The sequence below is a fragment of the Stomoxys calcitrans genome, chromosome 1 (genome assembly GCF_963082655.1).
Source record: "Stomoxys calcitrans chromosome 1, idStoCalc2.1, whole genome shotgun sequence".
NCBI lineage: Eukaryota > Metazoa > Arthropoda > Insecta > Diptera > Muscidae > Stomoxys > Stomoxys calcitrans.
The window spans coordinates 886,889-914,196 of record NC_081552.1 but is presented as its reverse complement, the minus strand read 5'-3'; the positions used below and the strand labels follow the sequence as shown (position 1 = coordinate 914,196).

At 40.7% G+C, this 27,308-nt stretch overlaps 1 protein-coding gene across 1 annotated transcript in view; it reads right to left on the bottom strand.

Moving 5' to 3' along the window:
- Window positions 1-26,055, bottom strand: part of LOC106096188 (uncharacterized) — an 87,135-nt gene extending 61,080 nt beyond the window's left edge. Inside the window, exon 1 of the mRNA XM_013263805.2 lies at window positions 25,701-26,055. The gene's annotated coding sequence lies outside the window, so the exon portion shown is untranslated. The remainder of the gene's footprint in view (window positions 1-25,700) is intronic.
- Between the last annotated feature and the right edge of the window lie 1,253 nt (window positions 26,056-27,308).

The window sequence follows — 27,308 nt, the reverse complement described above, 5'->3', positions numbered from 1 at the left end:
AACGCTTGACATCATTGCGGCATCATTTTTGCTTTATTGGTTTCAATGGTTCGTTTTTCTATTTGTTAATTTATTTACTTGCGAAAAAAAGTAATAGAATCACAAGTGCAGATAAAAAACGTCTTTTGGTATGAAAATAAAAACAAAACATAACTGTCAAATTCCGCTCGCAAAACAATCAAAGATTTCCGCGACTATTCCGAAAGCAGAATAGAATACCAATCCTAAGAGTCTAAATAGACTCTAGACAGTCGAAGAGTCATGAGTCAGCGTCAAGTTGTTGTACAAGCATTTCATATGAGACTCTCATGCCGCTGGCCTTTGACGCTAGCGTCAGCGAAATGAAATGAAATGTATGGAAACAAATTGGCGCTGACTCCTGACTCTTCGATTGGATGTAGCCTCTAACACTCGCACACCAAATGGAGTGGCAGACTTTTTCAGTACACAACAGACTTTTCTTTAGTCGATTTGCTACTCGAAAATTGCAAATAACTTGCCATAACAGCAGAATTGTTGTTGAAAGGGCAGCACTTGCCACACTCGTGCTCTTTTTGTACGAGTGTGGCAATTCCGTTGGTTTTTGTTGGACAACATATTTCAGATCGATCTAGTTGGATATATTTTTTTCATGTTCTCGCCGGGGTTCAAACCCAGACATTCAGCGTCATAGGCGGACATGCTAACTTCTGTATTACGGTGGCCGATCTCCCGATTTGATTTCTTGAGCCTTTAAAAGGCTGATTTGTCTAACATTTTGCAGTTGCTGTTTTATTAAAACGTTCAACATTCATGCCAAAGTATAATCCAAATCGGCCCATAAACCGATCTTTCGACTATTCTAAAGGGAAATATTTATAATCAAGTTGTCCGTTGTACTACGGCTCTATTAATCCGAGTAGGATTAATAGTAGGTTTAAGGGTTTCTAATTGTTTTCTATGGCTTTTTACATGTCAGACACATTTTGTTGTTGTTGTTGTTTTCATCTATTACTCATATTTTTTGTACAAAGTTCGTGAGAGTGACAGATATTGCATAGAATATGAAGAACAAGTCGGACATAGCCGACGTTTTGATATCATACACCCACGTTGAGTACGGAATTTGGACCAACATCCGAATACATTGCTGAAGTCCCAAAGGTGATCGGTATGCTAAATTTTGAGAAGATTGGGTTATCAGTGTGTTTGCAAAGGCTCGTAAAGTGAAAATCGGCAGATACGTATGCTGGCTATATCTAAATCTGATTAAATTCCCCGGCCATCAGAAGAGTCATTCATGCCGAATTTTGTGAATCGAATCTAAATGAGCTATATCCAAATCTGAAACGATTTCCACCAAAATTGCCACATATAGTAAAAGCCATAACCAGGGCTTTAAAAGTGAAAATCGGGAGATTTATTTGAAACGATTTTTTCAACAGCTATCATAAGGGAATCATGTGTGCTAAATTTCGTCATAATCGATTAACAAATGACCAATTGGATGCAATATGAATCGAAATCGGACAAACATATATATGGAAGCGATATTTACCGAAAATCTGAGATGCTGTGAAGGTTGGAAAGGTTGTGCGTTGTGCGAAGTAATGACAAGATCGGATAATAAATGTGCTGGGAAACGAATATAGAATCGGTCCATATCTTAATCTGATAGCCATTTCTAAATCTGAACCAATTTCGATGAAATTCAACAACAATAGCAAGAGTCATACGAAAATAAATAAGTCATAGCCGGACTTATACCGGAAACATTCCATTGAAACAAAAAGCCTCAGATGAGCTTCTTCTTTTTGTTGGTTGCTAACCTGTAAATGGTCATTAACATTTATAAGATACCACATCCGCCAAGCAAACAAAAAAAAAAAAAAAAAAAAACAAATTCGGAAGCTTAAACCAATAGAGATGTTATCTTAATTTGGCTAATTTTACCTAGTGGCTGGCATTTCCACCCACTAGGTGGAAATTAAGTATGATTCTACTCTCATACAAGAAGAGAGCGCCTTTTGCATATCCTTCGAGGCCTGCTATCAAGAATTTCTAATCCTGTTGGCAGGATATGTTGACATGTAAACGGAAAGACATTCACTCACCCACACGCTCACACCCCCTCACTAAGGCTCCGACGCACGTACCGGCAAATGAGCATACGAAGATATTTACACACGACGCACTCATTTAAATACACGCATTTGCTTTCACGGATCGTGTTTAACATTTCGAAAATTTAAATTTGTAGGATTTCCTTTAGCCCCGTGACAATCACCGTCATTTCCAGTGTGCGTTTTTATTTTTGCCTCCCCCAACGAAATGTCTGCTGATATCCTTGAGCATTTTGATGCTTGAAATACGACAACGGCAACAACATTAATAGCAACAAAACATCAGCATTAGAGGCAGCAACAGCAATGGCAGGTATGTATAAGAACACCATCAAAATAGGCAATCTTAGCTTGGCGTACGTAAAGAATCTCGTCGAATCCTTTGCATTAACGCCCAACCCGGTTATGATTTTCAGCAGCCTTCTTGTATTTCGCAAAAGTAGCAAACGCGAGCAGTAAAAGGCCAATAAAGAATACAGGGTAATTTGTGATTCCAAATTTTGTTGTCATTCGAAGTAGGTGTGTAGATTTCTGGTGACAAGTTAGCCATATAACAAACGACCAACTGACGCAGAGTAGATCTCTGGTGACAAGTCAGCCATGTAACAAACGACCAATTGAAGGCCCAAATTGTGCACCAATTTCGTTGATAGTTAATAGTCCATGCAAAGGCGAGCACGTCTCTCTCAAAAAGACATCAACACAGTGTGCCTGGTGTCAGCTAACATACATAGTGCTTGGGTCCTATTACGGAGAACAAGTAAAAGCATGCTAAGTTCGGCCGGGCCGAATCTCATATACCCTCCACCATGGAACGCATTTGTCAAGATCTTTGGATGACTTTTTCAATGTACATGGTGATCGTGGCTGTTAGAAGTCATTGAAAAATACCACCTACAAAATTTCAGGCAAATCGAGTAAAAATTGTGCCCTCCAGTGGCTCAGAGCGTCAAATTGGGAGATCTGTTTATATGGCAGCTACATCAGGTAATCAACCGATTTAGAGTATACTTGACACAGTTGTTGACACAAAACGACATATGGAAAATTTTAACCAAATTGGAGATGCATTGCACCCTCAAGAAGCTCAAGAAGTCTACTGGGGAGATCGGTTTATATGGCGGCTATGTCAGGTTATGAACCGATTTGAACCTAGCAGAATTGCGCCCTCTAGAGGCTCAAGAAATCAAGACCCAAGATCGATTTATATGGCAGCATTGGCCCATTTGCAATCCCAACCGACGTGCTTTCGACCGACAGACGGACGGACGGACATGGCTAAATCGACTTAAAATGTCATGACAATTTCGAGGTGTAACAAACCGAATGACGAAATTTGTATGCCCCCATTCTATGGTGGAGGGCGTATTTATAAAGTCGCCTTGGAGCAAAACGAACTCCATGCTGTCACAATTTGAGTTAAGACTTAAAAAATCAAATTTCTATGCAAATTCAGGCAATGCAATAAAAATCTTATTTTATGCGATGCACAAGCTACATCATATTGCTATGGTGCTTGGCAAATCCCCTTGCTTTTCACACGCCATTATCTGGTTGAAAGTTTAGAAATAAATTGCACGCTGGTAATCGACAAGAAGGAAGCGGCTTTTTAGAGGTGTTGTGTGGAAACACATTCCACACGCCAACAACGTGCAGGCGATGCATTAAACATAGCTGCGAACTTGCATGCTTAGTGGAATAAAGTTTGTAAATCAATTTTTAATCTCCCCCCCACAGACAACACCTGCAGCAGAGCCATAGAGTGAAACTGAAACGGGAACAGACCATCCACCAGCCACCAGCCGCCAGCCGCATCTGTGCGCTATTAGTTTCGGTTTGTGTTCATTTCAGAAGATTTTCCTGGGAAACTTTGTTTAGCAAACGCAACTTTTGATGCCAAGTTTTTCATAGGAGATTCACTTAGACTGAACGGTCTCCAGGTGGCAAGTATGAAACCAAGGCAAGCCTGGAAACCCAAATACACCAGCATGCATACAACGATTTTCCTCTTCAATAACGTCAACGGAAGGCTAAAGCATTTCGAGCCACGTCAAGGACGAACATAAATGTTCTCCTTAAAATTTTAAATGTCCCCATCAAATTAAATATTCAATTGTAATTAAGCCAAAAACAACAACAACAATTACTTAGACTACAATTACAGCTAGGATAACAAAGGAGAAGCGGACGGCAAAGGCAACGACAGCAGCAGCTATGCAGATGAAATCAGCCATCCAGTGCCCAGCTACTAGCAAAATGTTCCATAATGACGGCAAAAGGAATTTACATAAATATTATGCTGCCGTTTTATAAATGTAACATTTCTGGCGACCAAGGCAGCGACAGCAGATAATATGAATTTCATGACCTGCTGCCAGCTACAATTGGCACAAGGACCCGTTTTGGCTGCCTGACTGAGCGAGTCCTCTTCTAGGACTCGTTTGCGAAAAACATATTTGCATATTTCTTTAATGCCCACAAATAAAAATACCCAATCAATGAAGAGCCCATTCAGGGTCGGAAGCTGTTGTCTTTCGCAAAGGATCCCTTCTCAGATTCTCAGGAGGATTTTCCTTCATGCAAAGCCAAAGCCACTCCACAATTGCACAGTCGGGAGAAACTGAAACTTCTTACACATCATCATCATCACCATCATAATTTTCATTGGATCAACAAAACATGGGGCAAACATGAAGCAACTCTTGGGAGCACACCCCCCCCTCCCTGCTTCAAAAAACAGACCACAACATTCTAATGTTTGTTGTTAACGAACGCCCCTCAAATCCCCCAAGTGCGAGTAGGAGTATTGGAAACGAATGGAAAATAGAAATAAATAAACAACGCATAATAAGTAACAAATACACTTGATGATTGTGGACATTAGGCCGTAACGGCGAAAAGCTAAACCACAATAAATCCTCATCTTCAAAGAACATACTTTGAATATCCGCCCACGACCGAAGGATGGGCGGATATTCATTTTGTCATTCCGTTTGCAACACATCGAAATATCCCTTTTCCGACCCTATAGCGCATATATAGTCTTGATCAGCGTAAAAATCTAAATGATCGTCTGTCTGTTGAAATCACGCTACGCTATGTCACGCTAGAGATATTGAGCTGAAACTTTGCACAGATTCTTTTTTTGTCCATAAGCAGGTTAAGTTCGAAGATGGGCTATATCGGACTATATCTTGATATAGCTGCCACATAGACCGGACTGCCGATTTAGGGTCTTATCCGATTTTGCTCAAATTTGGAACAGTGAGTTGCGTTAGGCCACTTGATATCCGTCTTCAATTTGGCCCAGAACTATCTCTTGACTTAAGGTTTTGGGCCCATAAAAGGCGAATTTATTGTCCGATGTCGTCGAAATTTGGGACAGTGACTGAAGTTAGACCCCTCGACATCTCTTTGCAATATGGCACAGATCGGTCCAGAATTGGATATAGCTGCCATATAGACCGATCTCTCGATTTAAGGTCTTGGGCCCATAAAAGGCGCATTTATTGTCCGATTTCTCCGAAATTTGGGACAGTGAGTTGCGATAGGCCCTTCAACATTAATCTTTAATTTGGCTCAGATCGGTCCAGATTTGGATATAGCTGCCATATAAACCGATATCTCGATAAAAGGTTTTAGGCCCATGAAAAACGCATATATTGTCCGATTGCGCCGAAATTTGGAACAGTTAGTTGTGTATGACCGATATACATATACGGCAATAGTTGGATGCAATTTTTATCGGACATATTTTCCCTCAAAATCCGATTTTCAATCGATTTTTATACATTTCGGAGAAGAACAAGGGATCAATGAAGGTGGTCTCACGCGAACAGCTGAAAACAGCCCGCCAGTTTGACGGTATTGGAATGTCAGTTCTGTGTTTACATTCTCAGCAAACTACCCCATTTTTTTGCACGTTCTCTTTGTTTGAGTTTCTGTTTCTCTCATTTAACTGGCACACGTACGCAAACGAGGCAAGTTTCAATACCAATTTTGAAATGACATCTTGATGATGTCATGGGAGGAGAAATAGGCGGCATCATTTAAGCAGAACGTTGATGGCTCGTCGTAAAAATTGGCCGAAATTTATTTTTTTGAAATATTTAACATTCATTGTTCCTTAACTTTTTAATTTATTTGTGTAAAATTTTATCGAAATAAATGTCATTTAAACCAAATGGACCGACACAAGTAAGTCATGGACCGTTTTGAAGTCATAAAACTATTTCAAATAAAAATGGGCGCAACAGAAATGAATGTCACCAAAATACTGAAGCTGGTTCGTCAAAACCACAACTATAAAACTAAGATATTCGCAAAGACAAGCATATTTTGAAGGCTTCGAAAGATTAGGATCGGCTTGAAAATAGAGTGTTGGCAATCCATACAAAATTTAGCTCCGACTTTAACCACATCTCACCGCCGATGGGCCAATTACTGCACACATTAGCGCCGACAATTTTCGAATAGAAAATTTGAGGTATCTTTACCAATTTCACAGTAACAGAAAAATTTTTACAATTTTCGATTTTGAAAAAATGTGAGGTGGACCCCCGTCCAAAATAAAGTCCTGGCTACGTCCCCGGTTCCCATATAAACCGATATCCGATTATACTTCTTGAGCCTCTACAGGGCCTTATCCGATTTGGCTGAAATATTGCACAGTGACTTTTTCTATGATATCCCTTCTTGAGCCTCTAGGGGGAGCAATTCTTATCCATTTTTACTAAAATTTTGTACTATGGCGTGTTTAATGACCTCCAACTTACGTGCCAAATATGGTCTGAAAACCTGATATAACTCCTACATAATCCGTTCTCCAGATTATACTTCTTGAGCCTCTAGTGGTCGGAGTTCTTATCCGATAAAGTGGTGGCGTATGCTGATTATTTTGCTGTTGCGCTCTTAGACATATACTTCGGGAGGCCGTACGTACGAAAGCAAAGTGGGGTACGCCCGTAGAAAAATCCAATCCGATGCTGACAAATTAACCACATTCGCTTATAAAAGTGAATCAACACATAGATGTTATCAGATCAACCACAAGTAGTAATAAATCGACAACGGCTTCTGTGAACAAAACGTACATAGGCGTTCACATTCTTTCAACGTGTAGAGCAGAGGTATTTTTTGGGTGCTGCTGTGAATCGAACCTGTGTTCTATCGATGCCATGATTGTGTGATTACAAACACCTTACCACAATGCGCCACAGACGCCTACGTAGAAGCAATCTTTCGAGACTCATTTCAACTTAAGCTTGGTGTACATACACTTTCTATAGCGATGATAGGGACAACATCGTCTGTGTATGATAATGACACCATTGGAGAATGATTTGGCTCCTTCAAAATTATGTGGCGCAATCTAGACTTGAAGAGGTCTACCGCTTTGCCGTCATATCGGCTATATTGGTCACTGTCTGATCGGAACACATGCTGATTGGCCGAAGGTTACAAGTAGCGACTTCTGCAAAAGCTTTGATGACGTCGAAGAATAAGAGACAATGGAATATCTGCGTGTGTGTGTCCGGCACCGGCAGTCAGAAGGAGTTCCACTTTAGGTTCTCATTTCTTTGGGAACTTGACTGGTTGAGCGGATGTGAACATTCGCAAGTTTGGCATTTTAAAAGCGATCTGTATGGTTCAACGGTAGGAAATAGAAGCCCTGTTCCCTCTCCTATTCCTATGATATCACAATGACCCTAAGTGAGCCTGATAGCAAACTTTCACTTAAATCTAACCTAAACTTGCTCCAATCAGTCAACATGACCGTTCGGTAGGGTTTTGGGGTTGGGCATTCCCCCAGTCATTTGACCCAAAATTTGATCTGCTCCTACTGCGATATCACAATGTACAAAATGCCTAAGCGAGTCGGTTTGAACTGACTGTCACTCAATGCTAACCTTTTTCTGCGTTGCCATAAGATTGCAATCAATAATTCACCCGAAACGGTGCGTAGATCTTTTAGATTAGGCGTTTTTAAAACTACAGGCAAAAAAACTAAGCGAGAAAGGGCAAACATTTTGTAACAATTGAATTTTTTTTTCATTTGTTTCTCTTTCGAGACGAGCTCAATGATCGGAAACTTTCCTGTAATGGAAAAGGAAAGCCATAAAGATCACCACACACACCAATCACCATGGGACGCGTTTCGTCTTTCGTTAGAAGACTTTTCAACCATATTAGGTGTGAAGGCTTCAGAGTCGTACGTTGGTATGTTGATTTGTTTTATACCCTCCACCATGGAGTGCGTGGTATACTAATCTCGTCATTCTGTTTGTAACTCCTCGAAATATTCGTCTAAGACCCCATCTTCTTATATAAAAAATTCAATTTGTGTTTGTTTGTCGTTTTGTTTGTTTGTTCCGTATAGACTCAAAAACGGCTGAACCGATTACCTTGAAATTGTCACAGATTGTACAGGTTGGTCTGGCAGGAAATATAGGCTATATAATTTTTTGATATCGGGAGGGGGCGGACCCTCCCCTAACCCCAAAAGTACTATCCAAAAATAAAAGTGGACAATATGGGATTCAAGTGAAAGGTATTCAAGAGTATAGTACGAATTTCATAATAAAAGTTGGGTCCAAGTACCTGGGGGGCTGCCCAAGCCTCAAAACCCCTTAAAAAAGGTTCATTTGACGATCATGACAATATGGAACTCAAATTAAAGGTATTCGGGAGTAGATTACGAATATGGTCAGGAAGTAGGAAAAGGCTTTATAATTTATTGATAACGGAAGGGGGCGCACCCTTCACCGTTACCCGAAAAACACCACCCAAAATCAAAAGTGAACCGATAAGGACAATATGGGTATCAAATGAAAAGTATGCGGGAGAAGATAACGAGTCTGGCCTACAAATTCATGTCAAAGTATATGGGTGTTACCCCACCCCCACAAAAACGCCCAAAATGGGCACATTAGCCAATCGCGGATATATGGGACTCGGTTTGTTTGTTCCGTATAGACTGAAAAACGAAAGAACCGATTTTTTAGAAATTTTCGCATATTGTCTAGGTTGGGGACAATATAGGTATGAAATGAAATGAAAATGAATCCACCCTCTTACCCAAAAAACGCCACCCATATCCGAAAGTGGTCTGATGGGCACAATAAGGGTTTCAAATGAAAGTTATTGGAGACCAGAACACGAATATGGTATTACAAATTGGGTTCAAGTACCCAGTCAAGTACCGGCCATGGCAATATGGGGCTTTGAGCCCCATATTGAGTGCAGCACGAATTTGATATCCATATTTGAGTCTCAATGTCTGAGGTGCCATCCCTCCCCTAATGAGAACATTACCCTAAGGAAGAACATTACCACCAGAAACCGAGAAGGGACAAATTCTCACACATCAATGAGTGCTCTCCGATTCAAGTTTAAACTCAATGATAAGGGACCTTTTTTTATAGCCGAGTCCGAACGGCGAACCGCAGTGCGACACCTCTTTGGGGAAATTTTTTTCAATGACGATGCATGGCATTGTACCTCGCAAATGTCGCCAACATTAAGAGGGGATAAACACCGCTTTGTTCGATGTTCTCGCCAGGATTTGAACGGGTTCAGCGTCATAGGCTACAATGGCACGAATTCGATATCCGCATTCAGGGCGAAGTGTCCCCACCCTAAAAATATATTAGAGAGTTAAAGACGGCGCAGCGGAGGGGGGCCGGTTCGACTAGTAATGTATATATAGATTATTGATCGTCATGACATTTTAAGTCGATCTAGCCATGTCCGTCCGTCTGTCTGTTAAAATCACGCTTACTTTCGAAGAAGTAGAGATAGGCGCTTGAAATTTTGCACAAATACTTCTTGTTAGTGTAGGTCGGTTGGGTTTGTAAATGGGCTATATCAGTCCATGTTTTGATACAGCTGTCATATAAACCGATTTTGGATCTTGACTTCTTGAGCCACTAGAGGAGACAATTCCTATCCGATTTGGCTAAAATTTGGCGTATATTGTTTTAATTATGACTCCCAACAACTGTGCTGAGTATGGTTGAAATCGGTCCATAACCATATATATCTGTCATATAAACCTATCTGGGGTCTTGACTTCTTGAGCGTCTAGAGGCCGCAATTCCTATCCGATTTGGCTGAAATTTTGCACAACGTGTTTAGATATGACTTCCAACAACTGTGCTAAGTATGCTGTAAATCAGTGCATAACCTGATATAGCTGCCATATAAACCGATCTTGAATCTTGACTTCTTTAGGCACTAGAGGGAGCAATTCTTATTTGATTTGGCTGAAATTTTGCATGAGGAGTTTTGTTATGACTTTAACAACTGTGTCAAGTATGGTCCAAATCGATCCATAACCTGATTTAGCTATCATATAAACCTATCTGGGATCTTGACTTCTTGAGCCTCCAGAGGGCATAATTATTATCTGAATTTTGTACAACGGCTTCTCCCATGACTTTCTCATATGTGTCAAATATGGTCCGAATCGGCCAAGGGCTTGATACAGCTCCCATATAAACCGATCTCTCTATTTTACTTCTTGAGCCCCTAGAGGGCGCAATTTATATTCGAATTGGCTGAAATTTTACACAATGACTTCTACTATGGCCTCCAACATTCAAATCAATTATGGTCCGAATCAATTATTTTCTATTATCCTTTGTTTGCCTAAAAGGAGATTTCGGTAAAAGAACTCGACAAATGCGATCTATGGTGGAGGGTATATGAGATTCGACCCGTCCGAACATAGCACGCTTTTACTTGTTTGTAGCAAAATTTGATTTTTAAAGAGAGCAAATTTTTGAACTAATTTATCCAGCTGAAACCAATGAAGGGTTTGTTTTTTATTGGCAAACATGAAAAGGCATTCATTTAAAATAGAAAACAAAATAAACCCCTTTTTGAAGGTAAAATGTGTGGTTGCGATTGATGCATTGAGCAGGCTACAGAAATCGCGATTTCGAAGCTAATCAAGCTCCATCACCAGTCTGCTTTGGCCCATAAAGAATACATGCTTCCACCACTCACTAATAGGTGAGCTGTAAAATTTCGAAGAAAGGTGCCCTAGTATGGGCAAAGCAGACTGAGGGTTTTTATTTGAAATGGAACAAAACCCTGTCGTTGAACTTACTTCTCATTAAGGATTTTTGTCTTTTGAAATTTTATTCAAATATGTCGAAATGATCAAATCCATGAAACGATAAGGCCTTATGAGATGCGCCTAATATAAAGCTATAGATTTCTAAGTTGCTATGTCAAACATACATATATAGTCGCACCAGAAGTGCTGCCCTTGTGGCAGTCATGTGAATGTTTGTCCTCACTGTGTGAATGAGTGTGGCAATGGGATTCTGGTCAGTTGGGGCGGTTTTAATGTGCAACATTCAACAGGGCTCCCTTCGAATTGTAATGTACCTTTGACAAATGTTTTAGGTATTTTGTTGTTCTTGTTGCTGTTGTTGGTTTTTGTATTCCTTTTGTGTTGAGTGTCCGGGTATTGTTGCTCCCCGGCCCTTGTGGATGGATGGTGGAGGCCGTGTATAAGTGGATGAGTGGATGAGTGTCTATGGAATTTAATACGAAATTATGCCGGAGCACAAGAGTGCTCGTAAATTAATAGCTTGGCCGTTGGCGTCAACAATTTGATTTTATGGTGTAAGTATTGTTTGGTGTTTTATTGTCTGTCCGTCTGTCTGTCCGTCTGTCTGTCTGACTTTGTGTCCGTCTGCCGACTTTATAGGCCCACCCAGCCCTATGAGTGAGTTAGTGTGGATGTGTGGATTTATTTTATGTCTGTAGGAGCAGTGCCCTTAATGATTTATGCATGTGTATGCGAATGAATGTACACATTCACCCATACCCATATCTCTCCTCTCCACACTATTCCTTTGGACTTTGTTGTAGTATTTGCAGAGCCTCATTTTCTGGTGTTTATGGGCAAATATTTAAGCTCTCTTCAATTCATTTGCTTGTTGAATGAATAAACAGAACAGCCTGCGGTCAATGGCGAGCTGCTTACGTTTGCATCGACCCCATTGTATAGCGGCATTTGGATTTTTTTGTGACCAAGAGCCTGACCAAGGCTCAGAAGACAAACAGGAAGGGAGAGAGAGAGAGAGAGAGAGAGAGAGCGCGTGTTTTTATTGCCATTATGGCAGTTTGACTTTTTTCTCTATGGACATTTTTTTTTTTTTTTTTTTTGTTGAGTGCTTACCTAAGCAATTTTAAATGAATTGGAAATCAATTATGCACCATCTCAAAGCTGTTGTCCCCACAAAAGCGGAGAGTTTGTCCGCCCCACACTCCTCACACCCCACGGCCCTTCCCTTCATGACACTTAGTAGTAACAATAAAATGGCAGAATACTAATCCAGCATCCATTAGGAATTGACTTGAGATTGATTAATCGATTGTTTTGTGGCATGAGGGCTTATACGAGATCCAGACGCTCGCCTTGGCCTCCCTTGCTTGTGGCGGAGCAGGGGCTAAAGTCCTTGCCAAATGTTCGAAATCAAAACATAATGTGCAAGTAATTCTGCGTGGGTTGCGTTTTTAAAAATGCAATGAACGAAAATTGCCAGCCGTTAATAGCTGGGGGGACCGAGCGCATACATCTTAAGGCAAGTAGGGACGAGCTAAAGTCGGACACAGCCGACCTTTTGATAGCCTACACCACATTGGCAGGCTAAGTCTTTGCTTAAATTTGAAATGTAGAACTTCCACCAAAATACGTAGATACTGTTGTAGTCACATAGGAAATCGCTGTGCAAACTTTGGAGATCATCGGTTGATAAATGCGTTTGCAATTGCAATCTTAACCGATTTCTGAGAAATTCACCAGTGGTCAGAAGAGACTCAAGACAAGCTTTCAAAAATTTCCCAATTATTGCAGTATAACTCAATATCGGACGAACATATATAAAGGAGCTATATTTTAATCTGAGCCGATTCCGAGCAAAGTTCGTACACATAGTAAAAGTCAGAAGGACGCTCATAAAGGCTCTTAATGTAAAATCGCGTATTACCTGTATGTGGGAGCTATATCCAAGTCTGAATCGATTTCCGTGAAATTCAGCAGCAATGTCGGGAGATATAACAAGAATCCTTTTTGCCAAATTTCGTTAGAATCTGCCAACAAATAATCAAATTGTTGCAACCAAATCGATCCAAATCGGACCAACATATATGTATATGGGAGCTATATCCAAATCTGAGCCGATTTTCACCAAAATCCGCGTGTTTAAGGTAGTTGAAAGCTAAATCTGAACCGATTTCTATCAAATTCACCAGTACTGCCAAGAGTCATAAGAGAAGCTGTGGGCAAAAATCCGTGAGAATTGGTTGCCAAATGACCTTATTCTTGAACTACAAGTCAAAATCCATACCTCTGCTAAATTTAAAGACGATCGAATGAAAATTTCGACCTGCACATTGCACAAAAAAAAAACATGAACAGACGGACAGGCAGCGTAAATACAATCAGGAAGTAATTGTGGGTCAATCCGTATAATTATCAATGGGTTTACCTCTCTTCCTTATGGATGTTACAAACAAATGCACAAAGTTAGAATACTTTGTACCACAGTAGTGGTGTAGGGTTCCGTCTCCACTTTTTTTACAATCGAGCAAAAAGCGTAAAACAAAGTGGCCAATGACTAGCAAATGGAACAGGTAACACAACTGGATAACCACTGGTTTTGACCGTCACTTTTAAATCCCCCCCCAAAAGATGCCGAAATGGCGCTTTGTTAGATTTTTTTTCTTTGCAGTGCTTTTAGTTCACATTTGCTTTCTGAGGTTTATTTGCGAAAATATTTACCAAACTTGTGGTCGATAGAAAAGAAAGAAAGAACTTTTTGTGCTATGGGAGAGTATTAGTCGCAGCGTACACAACAAATGACTGGCTTGTAAACATGGTATTCGAAGAATTTTGACTTTTTAAGGAACGAAATATTTATATATGTATTAGCAAAATGTTTTATTTTCCCACCTACTTTAGTTTCTTTCAATTCGTTATCTTTCAAGATCGACCGATACGTGCACAGAAAAAATAATGACCTAAATTTGACTTTTATCAACCATGGTATTGTCTTATAAAAACATATTTAAATAAGTAAAAAGGCGTTAAGTTCGGCCGGGCCGAACTTTGGATACCCAAAGTTCATCTTTCGTCATAATCCGGTGAAAAATTTATAATATATGCCCACATAGCCCCTATACCGATAAATGATCCGATTCGGACCAAAATCGACACGGACATTGAGTGGTCTAATAGGTACAACTCATTGTTCAATTTTGTAAAACAAAATATTGGACTTTTTGGTAGCCATATCCAAATATAGACCGATCTGAGCCATATACAACAGGGATGTGTCAAATTTCACCAAAATTGGATTATAAATGTGCGTTTTATGGGACCAGAACCTTAAACCGAGAGATCGGTCTATATGGCAGCTATATCCAAATCTGGACCGATCTGTGTCATATTGCAGGAAGATGACGAGGGGCCTAATATAAATCACTGTCGCACATTTCGGCGACATCGGACAATAAATGCTCGTTTTTTGGGCCCAACATCTTAAATTGAGAGATCGGTCTATATGGTAGCTATATCTTAATCTGAACCGATCTGGGCCAAATGATAGATATATGTCGAGGGGCCTAATACAACTCACTGTCTCAAATATCGGCGAAGTCGGACAATAAATGCGCCTTAAATGAGCCCAAGACCTTAAATCAAGAGATAGGTCTATGTGGCAGCTATATCCAAATCTGCACCGATCTGTGTCATATTGCAGGAAGATGACGAGGGGCCTAACATAACTTACTGTAGCAAATTTCGGTGACATCGGACAATAAATGCGCCATTTATAGGCCGAAGACCTTAAATCGAGAGATCGGTCTATATGGCAGCTATATCTTAATCTGAACCGATCTGGGCCAAATTACAGATATATGTCGAGGGGCCTAACATATCTCACTGTCCTAAATTTCGGCGACATCGGACTATAAATGCGCCATTTGTAGGCCGAAGACCTTAAATCGAGAGATCGGTCACTGTCCCAAATTATGGCAAAATCGGATAATAAATGCGCCTTTTTTTGTAGAGTTTTGCAGGCTCTATCTTTTGAAAAAACCGAATCCAAAATTTAACATGCTCGAGACTCGGTGAGACTATAGACCCTAGTGGGCCAGACTCTGGACCCACTAGGGTCTACAAAGAATTCAAAGAATTCAACAACAACTATGTTAAGTTTCCTGTACATATCTCTATCCACTCGAAAATTCTCTGCACAGTGTTCCATTCGCCAACACTATGCACTGATGTTTTGTCACAAAGACAATCTACTCCCAAATACCTTTCATTTCAGTCCCATATTTCCATAGTCAGCTCACATGACCGGTTTCGGAGGTGTTTTGGGGGATGAGAGTATAACATGAATCATATCAGATTCATGTTATACTCTCACAAATACTTCTTATTACAGCCCCATATTCGATGGGCCGGCAAATACGTCCTATATGGGCAGTGTTATTCGGATGGGATGGCCCCAAACACACTTTTTCCAGAATATTGATATCAGAATCGTGGGGTACTTACGAAGGCCTTTTATTTGAGCCCCATATTGCTATGGTCAGTAAATAAGTCCTATCTACCTCGCATTTGAGTCTCATATTGTAAACATTTCAAACATTCAAACATTTCGGCCGGTATCTCACAAATGAATGCTTCAATGTTGTCTTCCAGTGCGTCAACTGAAGCGGGCTTGTCTGAATAGACATGAGATTTAACATAGTCCCACAGAAAATAGCCTAAAGGCGTAAAATTGCACGATCTAGGTGGCCAATTGACCGGGCCCGAACGTGAAACAAAATGTTCACTCGCCTCTCAATAAGACCATTGTAACGCGTGCTGTGTGTCATGCGTACTTCTTCTTTGAAGAAGTACGGTCCAATGATGCCACCAGCCCATAAACCGCACCAAACTGTTCATTGGTAGCTCTTGCAATATTTCTTGTTGAAACCACATGTCATTTAAGTCAAGCTCAAGTCGGATATCGTCTCACGGTAGCGCTCACCATTTACAGTTCTGATTCGCATCATCTTTGAAGAAGTACGGTCCAATGATGCCACCAACCCATAAACCGCACCAAACTGTGCATCGGTAGCTCTTGCAATATTTCTGGCTGATCTTCTCTCTAAAATCGTACCCATTGAGCCAAAATTGAGCATCGTCGCTCAATGGAAGAAACGCACGATGAACTTTCTTAACAGAGCATGCATTTTGATAATAAAATTCAATAATTTTCAAGCGTTGTTCGTTTGTAAGACGATTCATTGTTAAATTATAGACCAAATTAAGATGCTTGAGAGTAAAACCAGGGCTACGGAGTCGACGGTGTTTTTGAGGCCGCCGTCGAAGTCTGATACCGAATACCGGAGCCGGAGTTTGGTTCGGAGTTGAGCACGTTAGCCCCGACTCGAGGGCTAGACTCCGCAGCCCTGAGTGAAACAAAGCACGAAACGTGCGTGAACTGTCTAAATCAGTGTTGACGAAAAGAAAATAGCTAAAAAATCACCCTTTAGAAATAGAATACTGGGTTCTTTTTTCTTTCGGACACTAGAAGAACTGAGAGGCGTTAATGGGAGCTGAATCAAGGTGTTTGCCTTTTTATTCAGGTGACGCGAAAAAGTATGCTCACGGACTATGGGCTTTTGTGCGAAAAAAGTCATTGGAAAGAAATGATGAAAGATGACTTAGGTCTTGGTATGAACCTAAACCAACCTAACTTAACCTAATGCAAGTAAGGAACAGCGGGTAGTGCGAGTTAAGTTTTGACTTAAGTTGCTGCTTCCGAAGAGAATTTCACGTTTATAAGGCACTAGAAATTTGTTTTTTTTTTTTTTCAGAAATTGAAATCAGGCGCTTGATGTCATTGGGGGTCCTGGTACCCTATGCTCCAGAGTGTCCCCCACACATGTTTAGCTTCCACATGAATTGAGTACTTCTTAAGTAACTGGAGGGTGCAATTCTTATCCCATTTTACAGGAATTAGGCATGTGATATTTCAAATTCCAACATTCATGCCAGGTATATAGCTTCCAAAGCTTCGGATAAGAATTGCATCCTCTAGAGGCTCTTATAGGGGAGCTATATCTAAATGCAGGCCGATTTGGCCCATTTACAGTCCCATTCGACCCCTACACTTGTAAGAAGTATATGCGCAACTTCATTCGTTCGAATGTAAGCGTGCAGCGCACTTCTTTGCCGATTTGGTTAAAGTTAAGGTCCCTTCGACTTTTAAAATCCAACTGAAGCGTGGTCCAAATGAGTTCATATATAATAGACAATTATCTGAAGACTAACCCAATACGATGTACATATGTACAAGGGAGCTTTGCTGTATTTTTGTTCTTCTTTTCTGTTCTTTTCTACGAATTTCGTTATACCCTAAGCTTGAATAGTTCCTTATTATCGTTCAAATGTTGCAAAATCGACACACATGCTAGGGCACTGCTCTATTTTTCTTTTCTTTTTTTTTGGCAAATTGGCAAATAATTAATTCGGTAAAAGAAATGGTCCAAGTCAAAAGCAATTTCATTCAGGCGGACTTACAGACACACACACACACACACACACACACCATTCAACATTCAACGATAAAGACATCGACAATTTTCCAATTTCACGCAATTATCTCTTCTCCGATTATGGAGTTGAAATCTCGTGTATCATCGTTAGCCTGCAACAGCTGCTATTTTCGTTTTATTATTCCTTCCATGCGACCCCACACTTGGAGCAACTACACGCAGCAATGAATAAACACCCTCAGGAAAAGTGCACTTGCTAGAGGAGGGACAAGTTTTTCTTATGGTTTTTGGTATTGGTTTTGATCTGTTTTCCTCTCTCTCTCTCTCTCCTGTCGGGAGTTTTTTTCTTTCTTCACCAACAGCTCTGCAGAAAGAACGGAAACAACGAGGACGTCAAAGACTTGTGCTTGGCGCAAGGAAAAACTTTTATAGGAGCCCGCATGGCAAACTTGGGTTTAGTGTGCCATTGTCAAGCTATCGTTTCTCTGTTGGTGTTGGTGTTGTTGTTGTTGCTGTCTTCTTCCAATGATATTTCCTTGTTGCAAGTGATGCCATTGCCAAAAGAAAGAAACGCACACACAAACAGGCCCACAAGAGTTCACACCATCGTGATGGGCGACAAGCGGAAAAGGAAAAAAACACTTGCAGCAACAGCAGCAGAAGCAGCACCCCAAACCGAAGTGCTGATAATGAAATCATCATCCCATTCAGCGGCTGACGGAGTGGGGGCAAATGATGACTGCACATTGAGTGTGTGGATATATTTTTTATGGCTACTCGTTCGCTTGGAGGACATTTGCGGACAACTTGCATTGCACTGCGGTCATAGTCGTGCAGTTAATGCTGATGGTCTTTTCGTTAGCAGCCTGGCTGGATGTCTGCCTGCTTGCCTTGCGAACCTAATTACAGTTTAATAATCTTCCAAGACTTTTAACGACTCCATTGTTGCGACATAAAAAGATAATGACTATGAATTTGTCTTAGTCGACATTGATGCGCTAAACGAAAGTCTCTTCGGTCTAATGACACGGCCTGATTCATATGCTGGCAGTACGGTGGCGCATTGTCCTCACTCACTCATTCTATAACTGTTGATTGCTCCATAAATGCGAGAGTTCACAGCAGTTGCTATGGAGGGGGCAGGCAATCGTTCAGCATATGCCTCACACCCAAAAACATCATGCCACAAAATGAAATCACTCAAAGAGAATGCCTATCATTCAGAGATTCCTGACTATAGAAATCCCCAAACTATAAAATAAATTTAAAAAACAAAAACAAACAAAATCTCGATGATGTAAATAGAGGAAGCATAAAATGCAATCAAAAATATATCACATATAACAGATTTCAATGAACAAAGCCCAAGCTTAATCGGGTAGACATTTTTTCCTTCAGGCTAAAGAAAACGCTCGTAATAACAGCAAACTTGCACATTTTGCCCATGCACATTAGGGCACAAGGGCAAACTTCTCACATATCATAGAGTGCTGGCCCATTCAAGTTTAAACTCAGTGGCAAGGGTCCGAACGGTGTGCCGCAGAGCGACACCGCTTTGGTTTTACATGCCAATGTACCTCACAAATGTCGTCAGCATTAACCACCGCTGAAATTTTCTTTCTGATGTCTCCACTAGAATTCGAACCCAAGCGTTCAGCGTTATGGGCGGACAAGCTAATGTACGGTGGCCTCACCCCAATACCGTGATCAACCTATTTCGGAATATTTAAATTTGACTCAAATTTAAAAAGTGTCAACACAGAATTGTGACTCATAGAAACGAAACTTCGCACAGTGGGATGGCATCGAAAAAAGCTAGTAACAAATATGAGAAGGCCTAGAGATATCGCTTTTAAATGGGGAATGGTTAGAGCTGAGGTGTTAGCGAGTTCGAGTGCAAAATTTCAAGGCCCTAGGTTGTGCGTGCGCCTTTTGACAGGCCCCTAAGGTGGATCACCTCGGTATTTCCAATTTTTTTTTTTTTTTTTGGCAGACTAATCTTCCTTAGTGATCCGATTGCCAACTAATCACAATTTTGTTGAAGCGGTTAACTAGCTAGCTACCAGCAAATGCATTTAACCTTCCACAGAAGACCAGGATAGTTCTAGCTCAATTCCAATGGGGCTGCTTCCAACATGATAGACGTTTGTCTCTATTATAACCGGGGACCACACATCACATGTGTCAAATGCATGACTCTCTGGTGGACAAGAGGATTCCTCCTGAATTGAGTTCATACGATGTTGATGGGCAGGATAATTAGCGGGATTTTTATGTATGCTGTCAAGGTTGGTCAATGGGCTTGACGTAAACCCCTGAAAGAAAAAGTACGAGCTATTCACCAATATTAAGTAATTTGGTGGATCTATCGCTCCCACCAGGGTTGCTAATAGGGCTTCTAACAAAACGCAATTGCAATGTAAGGGCTTTGAAATCGCGCTGGTTGACGGTTGTTCACCTTTTGTGGCATTACCTGAATTGGTTTAGGATTCACATATCAGTGACTTCTCACATATCAGTGAGTGCAACCCGATTCATGTTTAAGCTCAATGATGAAGGGCCTCCTTTTTATAGCTGAGTCCGAACGGCGTGCCGAAGTGAGACACCTCTTTGGAGAGAAGTTTTTCATGGCATAGTACCTCACAAATGTTGCCAGCATTAGGAGGGGAAAACCACCGCTGAAAATTTTTTCTGATGGTCTCGCTAGGATTCGACACCTGGCGTTCAGCTTCATAGGCGGACATGCTAAACTCTGCTCTACGGTGGCCGCTAGGACAAATCAACAGCGAAACTGCGGCTATTGATGATATTTGGCAAACACTCCGCATGATGCAGTGGCAGTTGATGTGCAGTTATTCCCATACAGAGACCGCACCCGCTCACACAATACATTCCGCCGAAGCCTGCCAAGTACGGTATAAACATATGGTGGAGGAGCGACACAAAATCATTTTATCCTGTCAAAGAAATGATTTACTCTGGAAAATTGCCTGATCAGGCACGTGATGTGAATCAAGAAAAGAATGTTGAACTTCAACTTTCGGAGAGATATTTGGATACAGACCGCACAATTTATGCCGACACAACTTTGGATTTGGCGCGTTCTTTGATCAGGAAGAAGACCGCACCCGCTTCACACAATACATTCCGCCGAAGCCTGCCAAGTACGGTATAAACATATGGTGGATGTGCGACACAAAATCATTTAATCCTGTCAAAGAAATGATTTACTCTGGAAAATTGCCTGATCAGGCACGTGATGTGAACCAAGAAAAGAATGTTGGACTTCAACTTTCGGAGAGATATTTGAATACAGGCCGCACAATTTATGCCGACACAACTTTGGATTTGGCGCGTTCTTTGATCAGGAAGAAGACCGCATATGTTGGTACGGACAAGACATGTTGCCTCGGGAATTCCAAAAAAAATCATACGCGTCCTGCCAACAGCACATTGTTCGGCTTCAATGAAGGCGATATAGCACTATGTTCATATGTGTCCAAGAAGAACAAAGCCGTAATTTTGCTGTCGACACCACATTATACTTGCGCTGTGGACCAGCAAACTGAAAAGAAGAAGCCGTTTGCTATTTTCGATTACATGGCCAACAAATCGGGCGTTGATGCAATGGACCAGATGTTTGGATATACATGCAAGCGCTCAACAAACCGCTGGCCATTGGCCACGTTTCATAATACGTCGAATATTGCTGCATACAACGAGATGAAGCCAACAAAAAGAAGTGGCAGACGGCGGTCATTCCTACTGATGCTGACAAAACAATGGGCACTACCAACCATAGAGGAACGAGCGCTGAACAACCGCATAACCGCATATCCAAGGATACGGAACGCAATGGAAGCATTTGATGTTAAGGTAGGAAAATGTTTAAAAGCAGAATAATTACATAATTTTGTTCTTTTTAGATATCATCAAGAGCGGCGGAAGGAGCTGCGCCGTCGTTTGCGTCTAGAACGAACAGACCGTCATGTCGCCAATGCCGTTCTGAGTACGGACGGCAGCGGAAAACAAGGGCCTATTGTGCAGAGCATTTAACACTTAAGCATCGCTGCTACATCTGCACAGATAGTTTGTTCCACGAGGAACAATCTACACAACAATAGTTTTTTAGACTTTTTTTTCATATAAAAGTCATAAAAAATTATGGGTTGCCCAAAAAGTAATTGCGGATTTTTTAAAAGAAAGTAAATGCATTTTGAATAAAACTTAGAATGAACTTTAATCAAATATACTTTTTTAACACTTTTTTTTTTAAAAGTAGCAGCTGATAACTGACAGAAGAAAGAATGCAATTACAAAGTCACAAGCTGTGGAAAAATTTGTCAACGCCGACTACATGAAAAATCCGCAATTACTTTTTGGGCAACCCAATAATAATGTTAAGTATAAAAAACAAGTAAAAGCGTGCTAAGTTCGGCCGAGCCGAATCTTGGGAACCCACCACCATGGATTCTGCTAAAATTTTATACAAAATACATTTTGTTGTAGGGCATAATTTTATTCTACATACCAAACTTTTGTCAAACCAGCAAAAATTAAAACTTCTAGGAACCGAACAAGGATGATCACGAGACCGGTTTACATGGAGCTATATCAGGTAATAGACTGATTTGGGCACAGTTGTTGGAAATCGTAACAGAACACCGCGTGCAAAGCCAAATCGGACAAAAATTGCGGTTTCAAATCGGGAGATCGGTTTATATGGGAGCTATATTAGGTTATAGACCGATTTGAACCGTACTACACACGATTGTTGGTCATAAGTCATAACAGGACACCACATGCGAAATTTCATACCAAATCGGACAAAAATTGTGGCTTCCAAGGGCTCAAGAAGTCAAATCGGGAGATCGGTTTACATGGGAGCTACATCAGTTTGTATACCGATTTGGACCGTACTACGTACATTTACTGAAAGTCATAACGGAAAACCACATGCAAAATTTAAGCCAAATCGGACAAAAATTGCGGCTTGTAAGGGCCTAGGTATCATATGGGGCGATTGGTTTATAAGGGGACTATATCAGGTTATAAAACGATTTAGTTCGTACTTAGCACAGTTGTTGGAAGTCGTAACAGAACACTTCATTCTACAAATTTGCGGCTTCCAGGGGCTGAGAAGTGTTATGGGGAGATCGGTATGTATGGAAGCTATATCTATATCTGAACCGACATGGCCCATCCCCAACGACCTACATCAATAGTAAGTACCTGTGCAAAATTTTGAGGGGCTAGCTTTACCCGTTCGACCTCTATCGTGATTTCGATACACGGACGGACGGACGGACATGGCTACATCGATTCGGAACGTCGAGAAGATCAAGAATATACGTACTTTGTAGGGTCTAAGACGAATATTTCGAGGTGATACAAACGGAATGACTTGATTAGTATACCCCCATCCTATGGTGGTGGGTACAATATAAAAAGAAATTGTCTAGTATTCATTATACATGTATGATTAGTAAATAATAATAAAAGCAAAACAAGCAAAAATGTTGAAAAATGCGTTTTCATATTAACTTCCGTACGAAAAGTACAAGTCCCATAACAATTTTCCCGCATAACAATTTTCCTTCCAGTTATGTTCAAAATATGCTGAAGCTGAGTTCATATATGCCAACTTATAGAAAATTTCAACTTGTGTATACCAAACGGGGGGAAAAAATGAAGCGTCAAATCTTGGTAAATTGTACTAAATTTTAGTTCAATTTTCATTCATTTGAAGTTCAGTTATTTTGAGTGTGCCTTCCATCATGGATCGCATGTGACAAGTTCTTTGAATGACTTTGTCAAATATTGGGTTGCCCAAAAAGTAATTGCGGATTTTTTAAAAGAAAGTAAATGCATTTTTAATTAAACTTAGAATGAACTTTAATCAAATATACTTTTTTTACACTTTTTTCTAAAGCAAGCTAAAAGTAACAGCTGATAACTGACAGAAGAAAGAATGCAATTACAGAGTCACAAGCTGTAAAAAAATTTATCAACGCCGACTATATGAAAAATCCGCAATTACTATACGAAGATAAATTAAACAAGGAAGACCGTCAAAGTCGTGGCTGTAAGAAGCCATACAAATTTCAGGCAAAGCGCATAATAATTGCGCTCTCTGGAGGTTAAAGAAGTCAAATCGCGAGATTGGTTTATATGGGAGCTATATTTTCATATCTCGGCACTGTTATTTGCATTCATAGTAGACCACCACATGCCAAATATCCATCAAATCGAGCGGTAATTGGATCTTTAGCGGCTCAAGAAGTCAAATCTGAAAATCGGTTACTATGGTACCTATATCAGGTAGCTATATACCGATTTAAACCATAGTTGCGACAGTTGTTAAAACTCATAACGAAACACTAAATACTCAATGTCAACCCGATCGCATGAGAATTGCGCCCGGTAGAGACTCAAAAAGTCAAATCTGAAAACCGGTTTATCAGGTTATAGACCGATTTGAACCATACGTGGTACAGTTGTTGGAAGTCATTACGTAACTTCACGTGCAGCCAAATCGGATTAGAATTGCGTTCACTACATGGGCAAGAGGAGGCCACCTTGGCGATTAGGTTAGCATGTCCACCTATGCCGCGGAACTCGTTATCCCCTTAGTAATGCTGGCTACATTTGTGAGGTATCCCTATCTTCCCTATCAAGCAGTGTCGCTATGCGGCACGCCGTTCGGACTCGACCTTAAAAATGGAGGACCCATATCATCGAGCTTGATATGAGAGAAGTATCCCCTGTTCCTTAAAGGAATGTTCATGGGAAATTGAGTAAAACAAAAATGAAGTAAATGGTCGAGAAGTCAAATCGGGAAATCGGTTCTATGGCAGCTATGGAATGCAAAAAATCCAACAATTCATGGTGGAACTTTCGTAGCTCAAACCAGCTCATATGCCAAATGATTGCTAAAATGCCCTATGTTGTAACACAGGACAATCACCTCTTAACTGGAGTACGGTAACACCAACAATAACTCCCCAAATTTCGAAGTTAGAAACAGAAAATGTCTATCTTTCGCAGTTGTGCAATGACTTCCCAAGTAAACATGACCAAGAGTAAGGCGGACAAAAAAAACTATTTTAAAAAGGAAGCTCAACATTTTCATGGAAAAAGGACTTGTCTCTATCAAACAGTTCAATAGCCATGAACACAGCAAACTTGTCTAACCACATAAAGACACAGAGGACACGCATGACTCCCCGACACAAGACCAGCAGAAAAAACTACACCACTACAGCTTAGAAACACAAAACCCCCAAAAGTGCTAAATGCCTTTTAAAAATTTAGGCGTCTATTTGTTTCAAAAAAAAAACAAAAACGTTTCTTCTCCGCCTTCACCTCGGTTTTCTTTGTTTGGGCCGTTTTTTTTTTTTTTGTCCGCTCCATTATCGCGGCTGAAACGGAAATTATTTGAAACAAACCAAAGCCATGAGGCAAGGAGCAGCGAAGCCTTAAGGCGTTTGGCACGACATTTGTCGTCGTAACATATACTTGGCTTTTATGACTCAGTCAGTAATAGCTGCTGCTGCTGCCAGCCGCCAGTTGGTTTCACATTTAAGGTACTGCTCATTAAATACGGCCAAATAAATGTTGTAACGAAAAAGAAACATCACTAGCAACAACAACTACAACATAAGGGAATGGGAATTGCGATGTTGTTGTTATGTTTGTTGAATGTTAACCCCTTGGTAATGCACGGATACAATCTCAAAAATACATTCCCATTTCCCCTGCGAATTATCATGCATGTGGTAAGCGGCTGCCACCGCTAACCCAACTCCAATGTGCAGTGCATTACGCCTGTTGTGGCTGTATTGCTGCAATTGTTCGCCATGAAATTGTGTTGCGGCTAATGTTGCTTCTGAGCTTCATTGTGGTATAACCAGACAATTGGTCTGGGAACAGGCTGCGTATGAGTGACACATGTCACAGAGGAAGAGGTACCACGCGTCGTATGAGTGTGAATAATTTATCTAAGTCTTACGTTTGTTCACTTACTTGCACTCGGCAAATGAATGGCGTTAAATGTTCATTGTTTTCGGGCTTGCTTCGGAGTTGTTTCTTTTTTTTCGTTTGCTTTCAAACCAAACACTTCACTTCTGCTGTGTAGCAGTTCAATGAATGGAAACTCTTTGTGGGCTTCTCTCACAATTTCTTCTTTCGTTCACCGGTTTATTTTAGTTGTGCCAAGCTGAACACTTTCCGCTGGTGTTTCATGTTGTTCTGTTCGGTGTTGTGGCCAACTTACACATCCGCACCGAAAGGAAATCACGGCACATGTACGTATATCGGCTATGTATGAATATGACAGTGTCTGAGCGGCGAACTCTAGAGATGTTGCGCCAAGCAAGGGCCGATGTTGACTAGACATTGCGAAGCAAGTGACAGGACATTTTATACGAGACCTTGTGGCCAGCCAATAGAAAGAGAGCCCGCACACATGACAAGAGACAGAGAGAGAGAGAGGGAGAGAGAGAGAGAAAACTGTGTTGGCATTTAAGAGTACGCCGCGTGCTTTCTCTTCAATTCGACGAATTTCCCTTGCCAAGGTTGGCAACAGTGACTCCGTCCATAGAGCTAGGAGGTGTTTACATTCAATACTACTGGGTCTTTACGTAATTCAACGTTTACTTGAGCAACTGACGATGGTGGTGGAGTCGGTGGTGTTCGTGCCGGTGATGGTGTCCGAGGGAGTGGGTCGAAGCAGCAACGTGCGACAATCAAAATGCCAGTTTTAATAGTCACCAAGAAAAGTCAGTCTCGTTCCATGCATACTGGCCTGCGACTCAACACAAATGAATTTCGGCTGTCATAGAGGAAGTGGCAATGGCAGCCTAATTAAGCAGCAATAAAAATGCTCAATTGAAGAGTCATTTTCATTGCTTTCGCGCAATTGATATAGACCTCGATTGTAGTTAGATTGCCTTATGAACACGGCTTCTCGAAATTGAAGGAATCATTGAAGCAACACACAACGATAACTGTTTGTGTTAATAATTTACACAACACATCAAAAATATTATCTAAAACATTTACCAAAACACAATTCGGGATTAAAGTGCCGCCTTTTACACTCTCTGCCTTCATGTTTATTCCCAAGAGACGATTAACACATATCATAAATCGTTCTTTGCCAATTGACCTACCTATTCAAATAGAAAACAGATTTCGTGTTACAAGTGTCACGTACCATGTCACATTTTCGAATCCAAGTGCTGTACAAGGTATCTGATGTAAGCATGTGCTTTACAACAAACATCAAGTCCCTCAAAAGAATATTTACATCTGTTAAAATCCTCTCCAATTCTGCCAATTAAAACCAAACCAAAGCAAATGAGCTCACACAAGTTAATCATGATAATCATGATAATGTGGTAAGAAATTCCCAACTAGATATCAGTGTAAGCAAGTCCAGGCAAGTTTTTGAAAAATTTTTATATCAAAAAAACTAAAAAAAAAACAAACGACAATTAATTGGAAATTGAAACCAAACAACGGTCCTAATAGACCGATCTCCTGATGGCGATCAGAATGGGATCGCCCTAGAGGGCGCAATTAATTTGGCTGAAATGGCTCAACATCCGTGCTTAGTATGATCTGAAACGG